The sequence below is a fragment of the Lactuca serriola genome, chromosome 3 (assembly GCF_051521515.1).
Source record: "Lactuca serriola cultivar US96UC23 chromosome 3, Lser_US96UC23_V15, whole genome shotgun sequence".
In the NCBI taxonomy this organism is placed as follows: domain Eukaryota; kingdom Viridiplantae; phylum Streptophyta; class Magnoliopsida; order Asterales; family Asteraceae; genus Lactuca; species Lactuca serriola.
The window spans coordinates 95,649,655-95,671,478 of NC_136410.1; positions in this window are offsets into that span (position 1 = coordinate 95,649,655).

Sequence of the window (21,824 nt, forward strand, 5' to 3'; positions counted from 1 at the left end):
AGTCAGATAAAACGTCGAATGTAGTGGGTCTGCCCTAGGTCCACAACCCAACGAGGAACAGGAGATGAGGCGGGCACCACCAATTCTAAGCCAATCCAGACTAAATTCTTGTATGACTCAAGCATATACGCTCAATGATTATAGTTGAAGTCTAACAATGCTAACTTTTAATGTGAATATAACCTATACATACCATAGTTCACCGGGGAGTAATAGAGATTAGTGAACCTGAACTATGCATAAGATAGCTTATCAAAAGTGATGGTGAATATAACCTATATGATGTGTTAATGTATCCTAGATTGACCCGTAGAATTCCCCTATAATTGTCCAGCGTATATAAGTTATAGAAGATTTAAGTTAGATAAAACGTCGAATGTAGTGGGTCTGCCCTAGGTCCACAACCCAACGAGGAACAGGAGATGAGGCGGGCACCACCAATTCTAAGCCAATCCAGACTAAATTCTTGTATGACTCAAGCATATACGCTCAACGATTATAGTTGAAGTCTAACAATGTGAACCTTTAATGTGAATATAACCTATACATACCATAGTTCACCGGGGAGTAATAGAGATTAGTGAACCTGAACTATGCATATGAATAGCTTATCGAAAGTGATGTGATGGTGAATATAACCTATACATATCAAAAGTGATGGTGAATGTGAATATAACCTATACATATCATAGTTCACCGGGGAGTAATAGAGATTAGTGAACCTGAACTATGCATATGAATAGCTTATCGAAAGTGATGGTGAATTCCTTTCTTGTAATTAAGTTCCTAGGGTAGATGAAAACATAAACTATACCTATTATAGTTTATTACTTTGTTTGTAATATGTATTTACCATAACTATACCGATTATAACTAACGCGTTCGTTTGTGGGGTATAATGGCTTAACTATACTTATTATAGATTATCTTAATCGTCCATAGCGGCAATAACTCTTTTGTAAGTGTAAGACCTTTAATATTGTGTTTGTTATATAAATAACCCTAAACTATACCTATTATAGTTTATCGATTGATTTCGTGGCAAATGAGCATAGGCCTTACTTGTCATAATTTATCAATGTTTATATTTTAATGGATATAGCCTCGTAATATCGTATATATATATATATATATATATATATATATATATATATATATATATATATATATATACATTTGTCATACTTGTGAAGGTGTAAATCCACTTGTTTTCTGATGTATGTCTATGTAAGAATACAAAATTTGTCATATATTGCAACTACACATAATCACATAACGATGTATACCTTGCTCAACATGTTACAAGGTGAAATGAAATTTATTGTGTTTTTCTGTTAATAACATTTTCTGTAACTGTTATTGGAAAAATTGTAGAAAAATCATAAAATGTCCAAATCAGGCTCTGTAACTTCTGAGAGTTTGGAAAATGAGTCTAGTTTGTTCATAATTTTTATTATAATTTTTAATGACCTCAACTTGGGTGAAAAAGTCCATAATCACAGACTGGTCCGGATTGACATTTGAAATGATAGGCAGTTTTGTAAAAATCACCATAAATTGTAGAAAAATCGTATGGAGATGTGCAAGTAGTCATTTTAAAGATAAGAAGTGGAACTACATGCACCTAAAACAGTTTTGAAAACAAAAATATTTAAGATGTCCAAAACAGTCCATGAATGGAGTGATACTTTTCTGATGAAAGCTGTTAGAAAAATGTAGTTATGTTCTAAGTATTTTAACTTGTATTCCCCCCCTAAAAACTTGAGAAAACATGAAAATGTAGGGGTATGAACTCACCTTGTGTGGTTTCAGTAGGTAAGTGTTGAAGAAGAGAAGTGTTCAACCCGAGAACACTTGAAGAATCACTTGAAGATTCGAAGCTCTAACACAAATATTATGGAGTTTGTGTAAGATACCCATGATTTGGGTGGAAATAATTGAGATAATCATAAAGGAAATGGATTATGCTTACCAAATGTGGAGGAAAAACTCAAGATCAGCCCTTGAATCTCGAATTTCTAAAGAGAGAAAGTGAGAGAGAAAAGAGTTTGATCTTCTTGTGAAATGAAAGCAAATGAGAGAAAATGAGGAGAGAGGATGATTATCCAGCTCTCAAAAACGTGGGGATGGCTTGTAAAAAGGGGTAAAAGGTACAAGGTATGGTGGGGAGGAGTATGGGTTGTCATGGAGTGGGTGTGGGGGTTGCTTGCGTCATAAAGTAAAGCAAAGTCAACACTCCACCTCTTTGTACTTTACCCACTTGCTTTTATTATTTAAATAAAGATTTTTATGAAGATATGATTAAATTGTGAATATTTAGGGTTTATTATGATAAAATATGATTTTGGGTGAAAACCCCGCGTTAAAATAATTAAAAACGGGCTTAAAACGCAAATTTGGTTGAAAACCGGGAGAAAAGTGCTTCCCAGCGAGACCTCTCGGTCCTAGGCCGAGGTTTGGTCCCTAGGCCGAGGCTCGGTCCACGCTGAGGTTGGAGTCGGAAGCGAAAGGCGCGAGAAGTGAAGAAGGAGCGAAGGCGAGGGTCTGGTCCGAAGGCTCGGTCCGAAGGGTCAGCAGGGAAGCTTCGGTTCGGAGTTAAGAAGCGAGAATGGCAGAACCGAACGGACTGTAGTGAACAGTAGTGAACAGTACCTTCGGTTCGGTTAGTGAACAGTACCTTCGGTTCGGATCAGCAGCCTTCTTCATCAGGAGGGTTCGGTTCCTAAGAGGGGTTTCGGTTCCTAAGGTCCGTTTTTCGCGTAGACTTCCGTTTTTGGGCTGTTTTCGCCAAATTCGAGGGTCGGGATGCCCCGAGTGATTATAGAAAGTTGGGAGAGATTTCGAGAGAGATTTTGAGAGAGATTCTACATACTCAGAGAGATTTGGGAGAGATTTGACATTCTTGGAGAGATTTCACATACAAAGAGATATGTGGGAGAGATTTCACATACTTAGAGAGATTTGGGAGAGATTTGACATACTTGGAGAGATTTCACATACAAAGAGATATGTGGGAGAGATTTCACATACTTAGAGAGATTTGGGAGAGATTTGACATACTTGGAGAGATTTCACATACAAAGAGATATGTGGGAGAGATTTCACATACAAAGAGATATGTGGGAGAGATTTCACATACTTAGAGAGATTTGGGAGAGATTTGACATACTTGGAGAGATTTCACATACAAAGAGATATGTGGGAGAGATTTCACATACTTAGAGAGATTTGGGAGAGATTTGACATAAGAAGAGATAGAGTGAAAACGATTGAGAGAGGTTTCATTGGTGACCTTTTTGAGTGTCCGGCTACGCACTGCAAGGTCCGTAAACCTCGTTAAGCCCTGTTTAAGGATCTTGCATACTCCCGATGAGTATGCGACATTGTTTTATCGGTTTGGCTCGCCACGTACCTTAGTTTTAGGTTAAGGAGATCTAGATGTACGCACTTTTTGATTTAGGATCTCTCGTTAGAATAGAGAGTTGTTTAGGAGTTACTTAACGTAAGCTCTAGTACTCACGGCAAAATGAGTGGACCCGTTTGATTTGTTGACTTTCGTTGACTTTGACTCGACTGAAATTTGACGGTTGTCACATCATCCCCCCGTTAGAGGGAATTTCGTCCCGAAATTTGAAATCAGGCAAGGAGTTTGAGAATGTCTAAGGTCGGCTCTACATTATTTTGATTCTGACTAAGAGATGAGTTATTATACATGAAAACTTAGCTTATACACATTATGATATAACAAATACTGGGCGGATAGTAAAATGTGTGATTCTATTTCAATTTCACATCCCAACGAGGAAAAGAAACTAAGTCAGAATTCTCACATTCTATTATCTACCAGGTATTCGTTATATATAACTGGGGAATGTATAAGTGAGGAAATCATAACAAATAACTTAGTAATCCTTCTTAATGAATTAATGTTCCTAGTCAGGGCTAACATTGAACCTAGATGTATTTCGACCGCTCACCTATAGAGTGGAAGCATGTTCTCGGGAGTTTGACCTACATCCCTATGATGCAGTCCCATTGCGAAGTCGAAGCAAATTCATAGAATGGTCTTATGACGACCTTGGAATTTCCTATTGTTTATGCTCTCAGTTTAATTTTTGGCATTACTACTATGGATGCTTTAATCGATGCTAGAGTTAATCAAATAAAGAAATTTGGAATTTAAACGTCGGTGTTAGAAACACGTACTAATATTTGCGGGCAGTTCCGGGGTGGTCTCTCCTTCGGTGATCGCAAGCACCCTTCCACCACCACTGGCATCTCTTGCTCTTGGGCAGTTCCTTTTAAAGTGGCCTGTTTCTCCACATTTGTAGCAGGCTGGGCTTACTCCAGAGCCGGGGAACTGGTTGATGGGTCGTACCGGTGCCTTACAGAAACGGGTAGTGTGCCCTTTTCTATTGCAGTTCATGCAATGCAATTCTCTACAAGCCCCAGTGTGATGGAAGCTACACTTGTTACATTTCGGAAGGGTTCCAACGTATTGCTTTATGGGAGTTGGCGTGGTGAGGGTTGTGGCAGCATGAATCGCAACAATTGGCGTGGTTGTTGGAGTGTCACGGCTGGCATGATGGTCGATGAGTTGTTGTGCCAACTCCTTGGCGCTGTCGAAGGTAGTTGGTCTTGAGGCCAATACACTATCATGGATCTGGGATGATAGCCCCCAAAGGTATCGTTCTATCTTTTTCTCCTCTGGGGTGACCATTGCAGGACAGAGGAGTGCTAGGTCATTGAATCGGGCGGTATAAGCTTCGAGATCCATCCCCGACATTTTGAGGTTCCAGAGTTCCTCTTCCAGTTTTTGCACTTCGCCTCTTGGGCAATATTCCTTCAGCATTAAAGCTTTTAGATCCTCCCAGCTTATAGAGTTAGCCACTGCAGGAGTAAGTGACTTAACTCGGCTATTCCACCAAGTAAGAGCTTTTCTTGTAAAAGTGAATGTCGCATACTTGACTTTGCTCGCTTCGGGACAAGCGCAGATTTCGAAGACTGCTTCGGTCCTTTCAAACCATTGCATCAGCGCGATGACGCCCCCGCTTCCGTCGAAAGGATCGGGTTTGCCATTTGTGAAGTCTTTGTAAGAACACTCCTTAGTGCGTCTTGTGCTGTCCCCCTGATTCGAGTTAGTATTCCCGGATCCGAAGCCGTCGGAACCATTTGTACCCATTTGCGACATTACTGCCGCCACTGCTGCTGTTACGGCCGCTTGAAACATTATGGGATCAAACTGCGGAGGGGGCGGTGCTGTGCTCCCGGAGGGTCTGGACTTTTTCTTTGGCGGCATAGTCCTGCCATAAGTTGGTAGAGACGTACAAACGATAAGTTTTTAATAGTAGTGACAAGTCAGATGTTATCAAGCCAGACTTGTCTGTATTATGTTTTGACTTAAAAGTATTTTGTATGTAATTCGCAACAAGGTCCTTATGAATGAATTTTAGTGGTAGTGATTCAAATGCAACTAGTGATTTGTTTCGCCTGATCCCTTTCTAAAATTACTTGGTATATATTAAGAATTTCTTGGAGTTACCATATGTAAATTGTTTGTAATATAGGGTTCGAGGAAAATAGGTCTACATCTTATTAACGTAAGGAAAATTTTGGGCAATGCTACGGTTCCCTTGAATAGTGTAGTTTCCGGATTCTGAAGGATTCGAATGTCTCCATTTAACAATCTAGGTTGGTCGTGTTCTTCGTTCCAAGTTTCCAAGCATTCTACCCAAGGAGGCGTTGGGCCTTGAACAACCGGACGAGGGTTAGGATTCGGAACAAGGGCCATCAGGGTAGGTTCTCCACTTCAGGGTCGGGGTCAGGACCATCAGCAAAGCCTTCAGCTTGGTGACCATCCAAAGGGATTCGGTAATCATTCTCTGGCTCCTCTCCGAGCCATTCAGTATTGTCGTGGTTAGGGTAGTACGGGTCGTCGTGGAGAAGGAATTCAGCCATAATATCTTCGCGAGAAATGGGGATATAAGAAATAACTAAGTAGACGTACTAATTAGATAATTATAAGATGATCTTCACCAGGTACTTCAATATATTGTTTAGTGCATACTAGTCATATGTATTTGGGACAGGATAGACCTTCGAATAAGCGATCCTAACTCTAAATCCCCAATCCAACGAGAACAGGAAGTAAAGCAAAGACCCACAGATTCTAAGTCTATGATGTCCTGGATACATATAATTTTAATGTATCCACTAGGCAATTATTGACCTATTGATAAAAATCTATTTAGTTCTCAAATAAGTAATTATAATAACACCAAATACCCCTATGGTATTTCGTTGTGGTAGTGTTGGTAAGTTTTTAGACTTGTTGCAACACCTACGACCATTCCTGGGCATATGATAATCATTTCTGGGTGAGACATAGTTGATCAGGCTATGTCACTCCCAGTCCTGACTATACATCCCCAAGCCTACTCGTATTGTTCAACAATTACTACTTTTGTCCCATCCCACCGTGATACTGACCCTAGTGTGTGTGCACATGCTCCTAATTTTACTGAGCAATTATTTTTTTCTAACAGTATAGTTGTTTTGAAAACTTTAAATCAGAGACTTTCGGTCCCAATGTATTTATAGTTTGTATATCTTATGTGGTTCGATATACTGAGTTCACTATAAACAATGCTCTGATACCAATCTGTCACACCCCCAAACCAAGGATGGCGGAAACGTCCAGGGGTGGAGGACTTCATGTATAGTATCACAACAACATGTATAATAGTGCTCAAAGTAAATACAACCATCATAAATATAATTGGAAAAGTTACACCAAAGTATATGTTTACATGTTTCAAAATCAATTACATTATGATGACAAAAATAAATTGTTGACGGTTTAACGTCCCATCCTCAAAGCGCTGAAGTTTTCCTGTTTCACTGATTTCCTGAGAATACAAGTAGTTTTGAAAAGTGTCAACAATTAAGTTGGTGAGTTCATAAGAGTTTTGTTTGGAGTAGAAACCGTTTTTCTTTTAAAAGCGATAGGATATGAATCCAGAAAATCCAATATTTTCTTAGTTAGGTGTAAACAAAATATTCCTATATGATGTGTTGATGACCCTAGATTGACCCGTAGATTTCCTCTATAATCATCCAGCGTATATAAGTTATAGAAGATTTAAGTCAGATAAAACGTCGAATGTAGTGGGTCTGCCCTAGGTCCACAACCCAACGAGGAACAGGAGATGAGGCGGGCACCACCAATTCTAAGCCAATCCAGACTAAATTCTTGTATGACTCAAGCATATACGCTCAATGATTATAGTTGAAGTCTAACAATGCTAACCTTTAATGTGAATATAACCTATACATACCATAGTTCACTGGGGAGTAATAGAGATTAGTGAACCTGAACTATGCATATGATAGCTTATCAAAAGTGATGGTGAATATAACCTATATGATGTGTTAATGTATCCTAGATTGACCCGTAGAATTCCCCTATAATTGTCCAGCGTATATAAGTTATAGAAGATTTAAGTTTGATAAAACGTCGAACGTAGTGTGTCTGCCCTAGGTCCACAACCCAACGAGGAACAGGAGATGAGGCGGGCACCACCAATTCTAAGCCAATCCAGACTAAATTCTTGTATGACTCAAGCATATACGCTCAACGATTATAGTTGAAGTCTTACAATGTGAACCTTTAATGTGAATATAACCTATACATACCATAGTTCACTGGGGAGTAATAGAGATTAGTGAACCTGAACTATGCATATGAATAGCTTATCGAAAGTGATGTGATGGTGAATATAACCTATACATATCAAAAGTGATGGTGAATGTGAATATAACCTATACATATCATAGTTCACCGGGGAGTAATAGAGATTAGTGAACCTGAACTATGCATATGAATAGCTTATCGAAAGTGATGGTGAATTCCTTTCTTGTAATTAAGTTCCTAGGGTAGATGAAAACATAAACTATACCTATTATAGTTTATTACTTTGTTTGTAATATGTATTTACCATAACTATACCGATTATAACTAACGCGTTCGTTTGTGGGGGTATAATGGCTTAACTATACTTATTATAGATTATCTTAATCGTCGATAGCGGCAATAACTCTTTTGTAAGTGTAAGACCTTTAATATTGTGTTTGTTATATAAATAACCCTAAACTATACCTATTATAGTTTATCGATTGATTTCGTGGGAAATGAGCATAGGCCTTACTTGTCATAATTTATCAATGTTTATATTTTAATGGATATAGCCTCGTAATATCGTATATATATATATATATATATATATATATATATATATATATATATATATATATATACATTTGTCATACTTGTGAAGGTGTAAATCCACTTGTTTTCTGATGTATGTCTATGTAAGAATACAAAATTTGTCATATATTGCAACTACACATAATCACATAACGATGTATATCTTGCTCAACATGTTACAAGGTGAAATGAAATTTATTGTGTTTTTCTGTTAATAACATTTTCTGTAACTGTTATTGGAAAAATTGTAGAAAAATCATAAAATGTCCAAATCAGGTTCTGTAACTTCTGAGAGTTTGGAAAATGAGTCTAGTTTGTTCATAATTTTTATTATAATTTTTAATGACCTCAACTTGGGTGAAAAAGTCCATAATCACAGACTGGTCCGGATTGACGTTTGAAATGATAGGCAGTTTTGTAAAAATCACCATAAATTGTAGAAAAATCGTATGGAGATGTGCAAGTAGTCATTTTAAAGCTAAGAAGTGGAACTACATGCACCTATAACAGTTTTGAAAAAAAAAATATTTAAGATGTCCAAAACAGTCCGTGAATGGAGTGATACTTTTCTGATGAAAGCTGTTAGAAAAATGTAGTTATGTTCTAAGTATTTTAACTTGTATTCCCCCCCTAAAAACTTGAGAAAACATGAAAATGTAGGGGTATGAACTCACCTTGTGTGGTTTCAGTAGGTAAGTGTTGAAGAAGAGAAGTGTTCAACCCGAGAACACTTGAAGAATCACTTGAAGATTCGAAGCTCTAACACAAATATTATGGAGTTTGTGTAAGATACCCATGATTTGGGTGGAAATAATTGAGATAATCATAAACGAAATGGATTATGCTTACCAAATGTGGAGGAAAAACTCAAGATCAGCCCTTGAATCTCGAATTTCTAGAGAGAGAAAGTGAGAGAGAAAAGAGTTTGATCTTCTTGTGAAATGAGAGCAAATGAGAGAAAATGAGGAGAGAGGATGATTATCCAGCTCTCAAAAACGTGGGGATGACTTGTAAAAAGGGGTAAAAGGTACAAGGTATGGTGGGGAGGAGTATGGGTTGTCATGGAGTGGGTATGGGGGTTGCTTGCGTCATAAAGTAAAGCAAAGTCAACACTCCACCTCTTTGTACTTTACCCACTTGCTTTTATTATTTAAATAAAGATTTTTATGAAGATATGATTAAATTGTGAATATTTAGGGTTTATTATGATAAAATATGATTTTGGGTGAAAACCCCGCGTTAAAATAATTAAAAACGGGCTTAAAACACAAATTTGGTTGAAAACCGGGAGAAAAGTGCTTCCCAGCGAGACCTCTCGGTCCTAGGCCGAGGTTCGGTCCCTAGGCCGAGGCTCGGTCCACGCTGAGGTTGGAGTCGGAAGCGAAAGGCGCGAGAAGTGAAGAAGGAGCGCAGGCGAGGGTCTGGTCCGAAGGCTCGGTCCGAAGGGTCAGCAGGGAAGCTTCGGTTCGGAGTTAAGAAGCGAGAATGGCAGAACCGAACGGACTGTAGTGAACAGTACCTTCGGTTCGGTTAGTGAACAGTACCTTCGGTTCGGATCAACAGCCTTCTTCATCAGGAGGGTTCGGTTCCTAAGAGGGGTTTCGGTTCCTAAGGTCCGTTTTTCGCGTAGACTTCCGTTTTTGGGCTGTTTTCGCCAAATTCGAGGGTCGGGATGCCCCGAGTGATTATAGAAAGTTGGGAGAGATTTCGAGAGAGATTTTGAGAGAGATTCTACATACTCAGAGAGATTTGGGAGAGATTTGACATTCTTGGAGAGATTTCACATACAAAGAGATATGTGGGAGAGATTTCACATACTTAGAGAGATTTGGGAGAGATTTGACATACTTGGAGAGATTTCACATACAAAGAGATATGTGGGAGAGATTTCACATACTTAGAGAGATTTGGGAGAGATTTGACATACTTGGAGAGATTTCACATACAAAGAGATATGTGGGAGAGATTTCACATACAAAGAGATATGTGGGAGAGATTTCACATACTTAGAGAGATTTGGGAGAGATTTGACATACTTGGAGAGATTTCACATACAAAGAGATATGTGGGAGAGATTTCACATACTTAGAGAGATTTGGGAGAGATTTGACATAAGAAGAGATAGAGTGAAAACGATTGAGAGAGGTTTCATTGGTGACCTTTTTGAGTGTCCGGCTACGCACTGCAAGGTCCGTAAACCTCGTTAAGCCCTGTTTAAGGATCTTGCATACTCCCGATGAGTATGCGACATTGTTTTATCGGTTTGGCTCGCCACGTACCTCAGTTTTAGGTTAAGGAGATCTAGATGTACGCACTTTTTGATTTAGGATCTCTCATTAGAATAGAGAGTTGTTTAGGAGTTACTTAACGTAAGCTCTAGTACTCACGGCAAAATGAGTGGACCCGTTTGATTTGTTGACTTTTGTTGACTTTGACTCGACTGAAATTTGACGGTTGTCACATCATCCCCCCGTTAGAGGGAATTTCGTCCCGAAATTTGAAATCAGGCAAGGAGTTTAAGAATGTCTAAGGTCGGCTCTACATTATTTTGATTCTGACTAAGAGATGAGTTATTATACATGAAAACTTAGCTTATACACATTATGATATAACCAATACTGGGCGGATAGTAAAATGTGTGATTCTATTTCAGTTTCACATCCCAACGAGGAAAAGAAACTAAGTCAGAATTCTCACATTCTATTATCTACCAGGTATTCGTTATATATAACTGGGGAATGTATAAGTGAGGAAATCATAACAAATAACTTAGTAATCCTTCTTAATGAATTAGAGTTCCTAGTCAGGGCTAACATTGAACCTAGATGTATTTCGACCGCTCACCTATAGAGTGGAAGCATGTTCTCGGGAGTTTGACCTACATCCCTATGATGCAGTCCCATTGCGAAGTCGAAGCAAATTCATAGAATGGTCTTATGACGACCTTGGAATTTCCTATTGTTTATGCTCTCAGTTTAATTTTTGGCATTACTACTATGGATGCTTTAATCGATGCTAGAGTTAATCAAATAAAGAAATTTGGAATTTAAACGTCGGTGTTCGAAACACGTACTAATATTTGCGGGCAGTTCCGGGGTGGTCTCTCATTCGGTGATCGCAAGCACCCTTCCACCACCACTGGCATCTCTTGCTCTTGGGCAGTTCCTTTTAAAGTGGCCTGTTTCTCCACATTTGTAGCAGGCTGGGCTTACTCCAGAGCCGGGGAACTGGTTGATGGGTCGTACCGGTGCCTTACAGAAACGGGTAGTGTGCCCTTTTCTATTGCAGTTCATGCAATGCAATTCTCTACAAGCCCCAGTGTGATGGAAGCTACACTTGTTACATTTCGGAAGGGTTCCAACGTATTGCTTTATGGGAGTTGGCGTGGTGAGGGTTGTGGCAGCATGAATCGCAAAAATTGGCGTGGTTGTTGGAGTGTCACGGCTGGCACGATGGTCGATGAGTTGTTGTGCCAACTCCTTGGCGCTGTCGAAGGTAGTTGGTCTTGAGGCCAATACACTATCATGGATCTGGGATGATAGCCCCCAAAGGTATCGTTCTATCTTTTTCTCCTCTGGGGTGACCATTGCAGGACAGAGGAGTGCTAGGTCATTGAATCGGGCGGTATAAGCTTCGAGATCCATCCCCGACATTTTGAGGTTCCAGAGTTCCTCTTCCAGTTTTTACACTTCGCCTCTTGGGCAATATTCCTTCAGCATTAAAGCTTTTAGATCCTCCCAGCTTATAAAGTTAGCCACTGCAGGAGTAAGTGACTTAACTCGGCTATTCCACCAAGTAAGAGCTTTTCTTGTAAAAGTGAATGCCGCATACTTGACTTTGCTCGCTTCGGGACAAGCGCAGATTTCGAGGACTGCTTCGGTCCTTTCAAATCATTGCATCAGCGCGATGACGCCCCCGCTTCCGTCGAAAGGATCGGGTTTGCCATTTGTGAAGTCTTAGTAAGAACACTCCTTAGTGCGTCCTGTGCTGTCCCCCTGATTCGAGTTAGTATTCCCGGATCCGAAGCCGTCGGAACCATTTGTACCCATTTGCGACATTACTACCGCCACTGCTGCTGTTACGGCCGCTTGAAACATTATGGGATCAAACTGCGGAGGGGGCGGTGCTGTGCTCCCGGAGGGTCTGGACTTTTTCTTTGGCGGCATAGTCCTGCCATAAGTTGTTAGAGACGTACAAACGATAAGTTTTTAATAGTAGTGACAAGTCAGATGTTATCAAGCCAGACTTGTCTGTATTATGTTTTGACTTAAAAGTATTTTGTATGTAATTCGCAACAAGGTCCTTATGAATGAATTTTAGTGGTAGTGATTCAAATGCAACTAGTGATTTGTTTCGCCTGATCCCTTTCTAAAATTACTTGGTATATATTAAGAATTTCTTGGAGTTACCATATGTAAATTGTTTGTAATATAGGGTTCGAGGAAAATAGGTCTACATCTTATTAACGTAAGGAAAATTTTGGGCAATGCTACGGTTCCCTTGAATAGTGTAGTTTCCGGATTCTGAAGGATTCGAATGTCTCCATTTAACAATCTAGGTTGGTCGTGTTCTTCGTTCCAGGTTTCCAAGCATTCTACCCAAGGAGGCGTTGGGCCTTGAACAACCGGATGAGGGTTAGGATTCGGAACAAGGGCCATCAGGGTAGGTTCTCCACTTCAGGGTCGGGGTCAGGACCATCAGCAAAGCCTTCAGCTTGGTGACCATCCAAAGGGATTCGGTAATCATTCTCTGGCTCCTCTCCGAGCCATTCAGTATTGTCGTGGTTAGGGTAGTACGGGTCGTCGTGGAGAAGGAATTCAGCCATAATATCTTCGCGAGAAATGGGGATATAAGAAATAACTAAGTAGACATACTAATTAGATAATTATAAGATGATCTTCACCAGGTACTTCAATATATTGTTTAGTGCATACTAGTCATATGTATTTGGGACAGGATAGACCTTCGAATAAGCGATCCTAACTCTAAATCCCCAATCCAACGAGAACAGGAAGTAAAGCAAAGACCCACATATTCTAAGTCTATGACGTCCTGGATACATATAATTTTAATGTATCCACTAGGCAATTATTGACCTATTGATAAAAATCTATTTAGTTCTCAAATAAGTAATTATAATAACACCAAATACCCCTATGGTATTTCGTTGTGGTAGTGTTGGTAAGTTTTTAGACTTGTTGCAACACCTACGACCATTCCTGGGCATATGATAATCATTTCTGGGTGAGACATAGTTGATCAGGCTATGTCACTCCCAGTCCTGACTATACATCCCCAAGCCTACTCGTATTGTTCAACAATTACTACTTTTGTCCCATCCCACCGTGATACTGACCCTAGTGTGTGTGCACATGCTCCTACTTTTACTGAGGAATTATTTGTTTCTAACAGTATAGTTGTTTTGAAAACTTTAAATCAGATACTTTCGGTCCCAATGTATTTATAGTTTGTATATCTTATGTGGTTCGATATACTGAGTTCACTATAAACAATGCTCTGATACCAATCTGTCACACCCCCAAACCAAGGATGGCGGAAACGTCCAGGGGTGGAGGACTTCATGTACAGTATCACAACAACATGTATAATAGTGCTCAAAGTAAATACAACCATCATAAATATAATTGGAAAAGTTACACCAAAGTATATGTTTACATGTTTCAAAATCAATTACATTATGATGACAAAAATAAATTGTTGACGGTTTAACGTCCCATCCTCAAAGCGCTAAAGTTTTCCTGTTTCACTGATTTCCTGAGAATACAAGTAGTTTTGAAAAGTGTCAACAATTAAGTTGGTGAGTTCATAAGAGTTTTGTTTGGAGTAGAAACCGTTTTTCTTTTAAAAGCGATAGGATATGAATCCAGAAAATCCAATATTTTCTTAGTTAGGTGTAAACAAAATATTCCTATATGATGTGTTGATGACCCTAGATTGACCCGTAGATTTCCTCTATAATCATCCAACGTATACAAGTTATAGAAGATTTAAGTCAGATAAAACGTCGAATGTAGTGGGTCTGCCCTATGTCCACAACCCAACGAGGAACAGGAGATGAGGCGGGCACCACCAATTCTAAGCCAATCCAGACTAAATTCTTGTATGACTCAAGCATATACGCTCAATGATTATAGTTGAAGTCTAACAATGCTAACCTTTAATGTGAATATAACCTATACATACCATAGTTCACTGGGGAGTAATAGAGATTAGTGAACCTGAACTATGCATATGATAGCTTATCAAAAGTGATGGTGAATATAACCTATATGATGTGTTAATGTATCCTAGATTGACCCGTAGAATTCCCCTATAATTGTCCAGCGTATATAAGTTATAGAAGATTTAAGTTAGATAAAACGTCGAATGTAGTGGGTCTGCCCTAGGTCCACAACCCAACGAGGAACAGGAGATGAGGCGGGCACCACCAATTCTAAGCCAATCCAGACTAAATTCTTGTATGACTCAAGCGTATACGCTCAACGATTATAGTTGAAGTCTAACAATGTGAACCTTTAATGTGAATATAACCTATACATACCATAGTTCACCGGGGAGTAATAGAGATTAGTGAACCTGAACTATGCATATGAATAGCTTATCGAAAGTGATGTGATGGTGAATATAACCTATACATATCAAAAGTGATGGTGAATGTGAATATAACCTATACATATCATAGTTCACCGGGGAGTAATAGAGATTAGTGAACCTGAACTATGCATATGAATAGCTTATCGAAAGTGATGGTGAATTCCTTTCTTGTAATTAAGTTCCTAGGGTAGATGAAAACATAAACTATACCTATTATAGTTTATTACTTTGTTTGTAATATGTATTTACCATAACTATACCGATTATAACTAACGCGTTCGTTTGTGGGGGTATAATTGCTTAACTATACTTATTATAGATTATCTTAATCGTCCATAGCGGCAATAACTCTTTTGTAAGTGTAAGACCTTTAATATTGTGTTTGTTATATAAATAACCCTAAACTATACCTATTATAGTTTATCGATTGATTTCGTGGGAAATGAGCATAGGCCTTACTTGTCATAATTTATCAATGTTTATATTTTAATGGATATAGCCTCGTAATATCGTATATATATATATATATATATATATATATATATATATATATATATATATATATATATATATATATATAAATATATATATATATATACATTTGTCATACTTGTGAAGGTGTAAATCCACTTGTTTTCTGATGTATGTCTATGTAAGAATACAAAATTTGTCATATATTGCAACTACACATAATCACATAACGATGTATATCTTGCTCAACATGTTACAAGGTGAAATGAAATTTATTGTGTTTTTCTGTTAATAACATTTTCTGTAACTGTTATTGGAAAAATTGTAGAAAAATCATAAAATGTCCAAATCAGGTTCTGTAACTTCTGAGAGTTTGGAAAATGAGTCTAGTTTGTTCATAATTTTTATTATAATTTTTAATGACCTCAACTTGGGTGAAAAAGTCCATAATCACAGACTGGTCCGGATTGACGTTTGAAATGATAGGCAGTTTTGTAAAAATCACCATAAATTGTAGAAAAATCGTATGGAGATGTGCAAGTAGTCATTTTAAAGCTAAGAAGTGGAACTACATGCACCTATAACAGTTTTGAAAAAAAAAATATTTAAGATGTCCAAAACAGTCCGTGAATGGAGTGATACTTTTCTGATGAAAGCTGTTAGAAAAATGTAGTTATGTTCTAAGTATTTTAACTTGTATTCCCCCCCTAAAAACTTGAGAAAACATGAAAATGTAGGGGTATGAACTCACCTTGTGTGGTTTCAGTAGGTAAGTGTTGAAGAAGAGAAGTGTTCAACCCGAGAACACTTGAAGAATCACTTGAAGATTCGAAGCTCTAACACAAATATTATGGAGTTTGTGTAAGATACCCATGATTTGGGTGGAAATAATTGAGATAATCATAAACGAAATGGATTATGCTTACCAAATGTGGAGGAAAAACTCAAGATCAGCCCTTGAATCTCGAATTTCTAGAGAGAGAAAGTGAGAGAGAAAAGAGTTTGATCTTCTTGTGAAATGAGAGCAAATGAGAGAAAATGAGGAGAGAGGATGATTATCCAGCTCTCAAAAACGTGGGGATGACTTGTAAAAAGGGGTAAAAGGTACAAGGTATGGTGGGGAGGAGTATGGGTTGTCATGGAGTGGGTATGGGGGTTGCTTGCGTCATAAAGTAAAGCAAAGTCAACACTCCACCTCTTTGTACTTTACCCACTTGCTTTTATTATTTAAATAAAGATTTTTATGAAGATATGATTAAATTGTGAATATTTAGGGTTTATTATGATAAAATATGATTTTGGGTGAAAACCCCGCGTTAAAATAATTAAAAACGGGCTTAAAACACAAATTTGGTTGAAAACCGGGAGAAAAGTGCTTCCCAGCGAGACCTCTCGGTCCTAGGCCGAGGTTCGGTCCCTAGGCCGAGGCTCGGTCCACGCTGAGGTTGGAGTCGGAAGCGAAAGGCGCGAGAAGTGAAGAAGGAGCGCAGGCGAGGGTCTGGTCCGAAGGCTCGGTCCGAAGGGTCAGCAGGGAAGCTTCGGTTCGGAGTTAAGAAGCGAGAATGGCAGAACCGAACGGACTGTAGTGAACAGTACCTTCGGTTCGGTTAGTGAACAGTACCTTCGGTTCGGATCAACAGCCTTCTTCATCAGGAGGGTTCGGTTCCTAAGAGGGGTTTCGGTTCCTAAGGTCCGTTTTTCGCGTAGACTTCCGTTTTTGGGCTGTTTTCGCCAAATTCGAGGGTCGGGATGCCCCGAGTGATTATAGAAAGTTGGGAGAGATTTCGAGAGAGATTTTGAGAGAGATTCTACATACTCAGAGAGATTTGGGAGAGATTTGACATTCTTGGAGAGATTTCACATACAAAGAGATATGTGGGAGAGATTTCACATACTTAGAGAGATTTGGGAGAGATTTGACATACTTGGAGAGATTTCACATACAAAGAGATATGTGGGAGAGATTTCACATACTTAGAGAGATTTGGGAGAGATTTGACATACTTGGAGAGATTTCACATACAAAGAGATATGTGGGAGAGATTTCACATACAAAGAGATATGTGGGAGAGATTTCACATACTTAGAGAGATTTGGGAGAGATTTGACATACTTGGAGAGATTTCACATACAAAGAGATATGTGGGAGAGATTTCACATACTTAGAGAGATTTGGGAGAGATTTGACATAAGAAGAGATAGAGTGAAAACGATTGAGAGAGGTTTCATTGGTGACCTTTTTGAGTGTCCGGCTACGCACTGCAAGGTCCGTAAACCTCGTTAAGCCCTGTTTAAGGATCTTGCATACTCCCGATGAGTATGCGACATTGTTTTATCGGTTTGGCTCGCCACGTACCTCAGTTTTAGGTTAAGGAGATCTAGATGTACGCACTTTTTGATTTAGGATCTCTCGTTAGAATAGAGAGTTGTTTAGGAGTTACTTAACGTAAGCTCTAGTACTCACGGCAAAATGAGTGGACCCGTTTGATTTGTTGACTTTCGTTGACTTTGACTCGACTGAAATTTGACGGTTGTCACATCATCCCCCCGTTAGAGGGAATTTCGTCCCGAAATTTGAAATCAGGCAAGGAGTTTAAGAATGTCTAAGGTCGGCTCTACATTATTTTGATTCTGACTAAGAGATGAGTTATTATACATGAAAACTTAGCTTATACACATTATGATATAACCAATACTGGGCGGATAGTAAAATGTGTGATTCTATTTCAGTTTCACATCCCAACGAGGAAAAGAAACTAAGTCAGAATTCTCACATTCTATTATCTACCAGGTATTCGTTATATATAACTGGGGAATGTATAAGTGAGGAAATCATAACAAATAACTTAGTAATCCTTCTTAATGAATTAGAGTTCCTAGTCAGGGCTAACATTGAACCTAGATGTATTTCGACCGCTCACCTATAGAGTGGAAGCATGTTCTCGGGAGTTTGACCTACATCCCTATGATGCAGTCCCATTGCGAAGTCGAAGCAAATTCATAGAATGGTCTTATGACGACCTTGGAATTTCCTATTGTTTATGCTCTCAGTTTAATTTTTGGCATTACTACTATGGATGCTTTAATCGATGCTAGAGTTAATCAAATAAAGAAATTTGGAATTTAAACGTCGGTGTTCGAAACACGTACTAATATTTGCGGGCAGTTCCGGGGTGGTCTCTCATTCGGTGATCGCAAGCACCCTTCCACCACCACTGGCATCTCTTGCTCTTGGGCAGTTCCTTTTAAAGTGGCCTGTTTCTCCACATTTGTAGCAGGCTGGGCTTACTCCAGAGCCGGGGAACTGGTTGATGGGTCGTACCGGTGCCTTACAGAAACGGGTAGTGTGCCCTTTTCTATTGCAGTTCATGCAATGCAATTCTCTACAAGCCCCAGTGTGATGGAAGCTACACTTGTTACATTTCGGAAGGGTTCCAACGTATTGCTTTATGGGAGTTGGCGTGGTGAGGGTTGTGGCAGCATGAATCGCAAAAATTGGCGTGGTTGTTGGAGTGTCACGGCTGGCACGATGGTCGATGAGTTGTTGTGCCAACTCCTTGGCGCTGTCGAAGGTAGTTGGTCTTGAGGCCAATACACTATCATGGATCTGGGATGATAGCCCCCAAAGGTATCGTTCTATCTTTTTCTCCTCTGGGGTGACCATTGCAGGACAGAGGAGTGCTAGGTCATTGAATCGGGCGGTATAAGCTTCGAGATCCATCCCCGACATTTTGAGGTTCCAGAGTTCCTCTTCCAGTTTTTACACTTCGCCTCTTGGGCAATATTCCTTCAGCATTAAAGCTTTTAGATCCTCCCAGCTTATAAAGTTAGCCACTGCAGGAGTAAGTGACTTAACTCGGCTATTCCACCAAGTAAGAGCTTTTCTTGTAAAAGTGAATGCCGCATACTTGACTTTGCTCGCTTCGGGACAAGCGCAGATTTCAAGGACTGCTTCGGTCCTTTCAAATCATTGCATCAGCGCGATGACGCCCCCGCTTCCGTCGAAAGGATCGGGTTTGCCATTTGTGAAGTCTTAGTAAGAACACTCCTTAGTGCGTCCTGTGCTGTCCCCCTGATTCGAGTTAGTATTCCCGGATCCGAAGCCGTCGGAACCATTTGTACCCATTTGCGACATTACTACCGCCACTGCTGCTGTTACGGCCGCTTGAAACATTATGGGATCAAACTGCGGAGGGGGCGGTGCTGTGCTCCCGGAGGGTCTGGACTTTTTCTTTGGCGGCATAGTCCTGCCATAAGTTGTTAGAGACGTACAAACGATAAGTTTTTAATAGTAGTGACAAGTCAGATGTTATCAAGCCAGACTTGTCTGTATTATGTTTTGACTTAAAAGTATTTTGTATGTAATTCGCAACAAGGTCCTTATGAATGAATTTTAGTGGTAGTGATTCAAATGCAACTAGTGATTTGTTTCGCCTGATCCCTTTCTAAAATTACTTGGTATATATTAAGAATTTCTTGGAGTTACCATATGTAAATTGTTTGTAATATAGGGTTCGAGGAAAATAGGTCTACATCTTATTAACGTAAGGAAAATTTTGGGCAATGCTACGGTTCCCTTGAATAGTGTAGTTTCCGGATTCTGAAGGATTCGAATGTCTCCATTTAACAATCTAGGTTGGTCGTGTTCTTCGTTCCAGGTTTCCAAGCATTCTACCCAAGGAGGCGTTGGGCCTTGAACAACCGGATGAGGGTTAGGATTCGGAACAAGGGCCATCAGGGTAGGTTCTCCACTTCAGGGTCGGGGTCAGGACCATCAGCAAAGCCTTCAGCTTGGTGACCATCCAAAGGGATTCGGTAATCATTCTCTGGCTCCTCTCCGAGCCATTCAGTATTGTCGTGGTTAGGGTAGTACGGGTCGTCGTGGAGAAGGAATTCAGCCATAATATCTTCGCGAGAAATGGGGATATAAGAAATAACTAAGTAGACGTACTAATTAGATAATTATAAGATGATCTTCACCAGGTACTTCAATATATTGTTTAGTGCATACTAGTCATATGTATTTGGGACAGGATAGACCTTCGAATAAGCGATCCTAACTCTAAATCCCCAATCCAACAAGAACAGGAAGTAAAGCAAAGACCCACATATTCTAAGTCTATGACGTCCTGGATACATATAATTTTAATGTATCCACTAGGCAATTATTGACCTATTGATAAAAATCTATTTAGTTCTCAAATAAGTAATTATAATAACACCAAATACCCCTATGGTATTTCGTTGTGGTAGTGTTGGTAAGTTTTTAGACTTGTTGCAACACCTACGACCATTCCTGGGCATATGATAATCATTTCTGGGTGAGACATAGTTGATCAGGCTATGTCACTCCCAGTCCTGACTATACATCCCCAAGCCTACTCGTATTGTTCAACAATTACTACTTTTGTCCCATCCCACCGTGATACTGACCCTAGTGTGTGTGCACATGCTCCTAATTTTACTGAGCAATTATTTGTTTCTAACAGTATAGTTGTTTTGAAAACTTTAAATCAGAGACTTTCGGTCCCAATGTATTTATAGTTTGTATATCTTATGTGGTTCGATATACTGAGTTCACTATAAACAATGCTCTGATACCAATCTGTCACACCCCCAAACCAAGGATGGCGGAAACGTCCAGGGGTGGAGGACTTCATGTACAGTATCACAACAACATGTATAATAGTGCTCAAAGTAAATACAACCATCATAAATATAATTGGAAAAGTTACACCAAAGTATATGTTTACATGTTTCAAAATCAATTACATTATGATGACAAAAATAAATTGTTGACGGTTTAACGTCCCATCCTCAAAGCGCTAAAGTTTTCCTGTTTCACTGATTTCCTGAGAATACAAGTAGTTTTGAAAAGTGTCAACAATTAAGTTGGTGAGTTCATAAGAGTTTTGTTTGGAGTAGAAACCGTTTTTCTTTTAAAAGCGATAGGATATGAATCCAGAAAATCCAATATTTTCTTAGTTAGGTGTAAACAAAATATTCCTATATGATGTGTTGATGACCCTAGATTGACCCGTAGATTTCCTCTATAATCATCAAGCGTATATAAGTTATAGAAGATTTAAGTCAGATAAAACGTCGAATGTAGTGGGTCTGCCCTATGTCCACAACCCAACGAGGAACAGGAGATGAGGCGGGCACCACCAATTCTAAGCCAATCCAGACTAAATTCTTGTATGACTCAAGCATATACGCTCAATGATTATAGTTGAAGTCTAACAATGCTAACCTTTAATGTGAATATAACCTATACATACCATAGTTCACTGGGGAGTAATAGAGATTAGTGAACCTGAACTATGCATATGATAGCTTATCAAAAGTGATGGTGAATATAACCTATATGATGTGTTAATGTATCCTAGATTGACCCGTAGAATTCCCCTATAATTGTCCAGCGTATATAAGTTATAGAAGATTTAAGTTAGATAAAACGTCGAATGTAGTG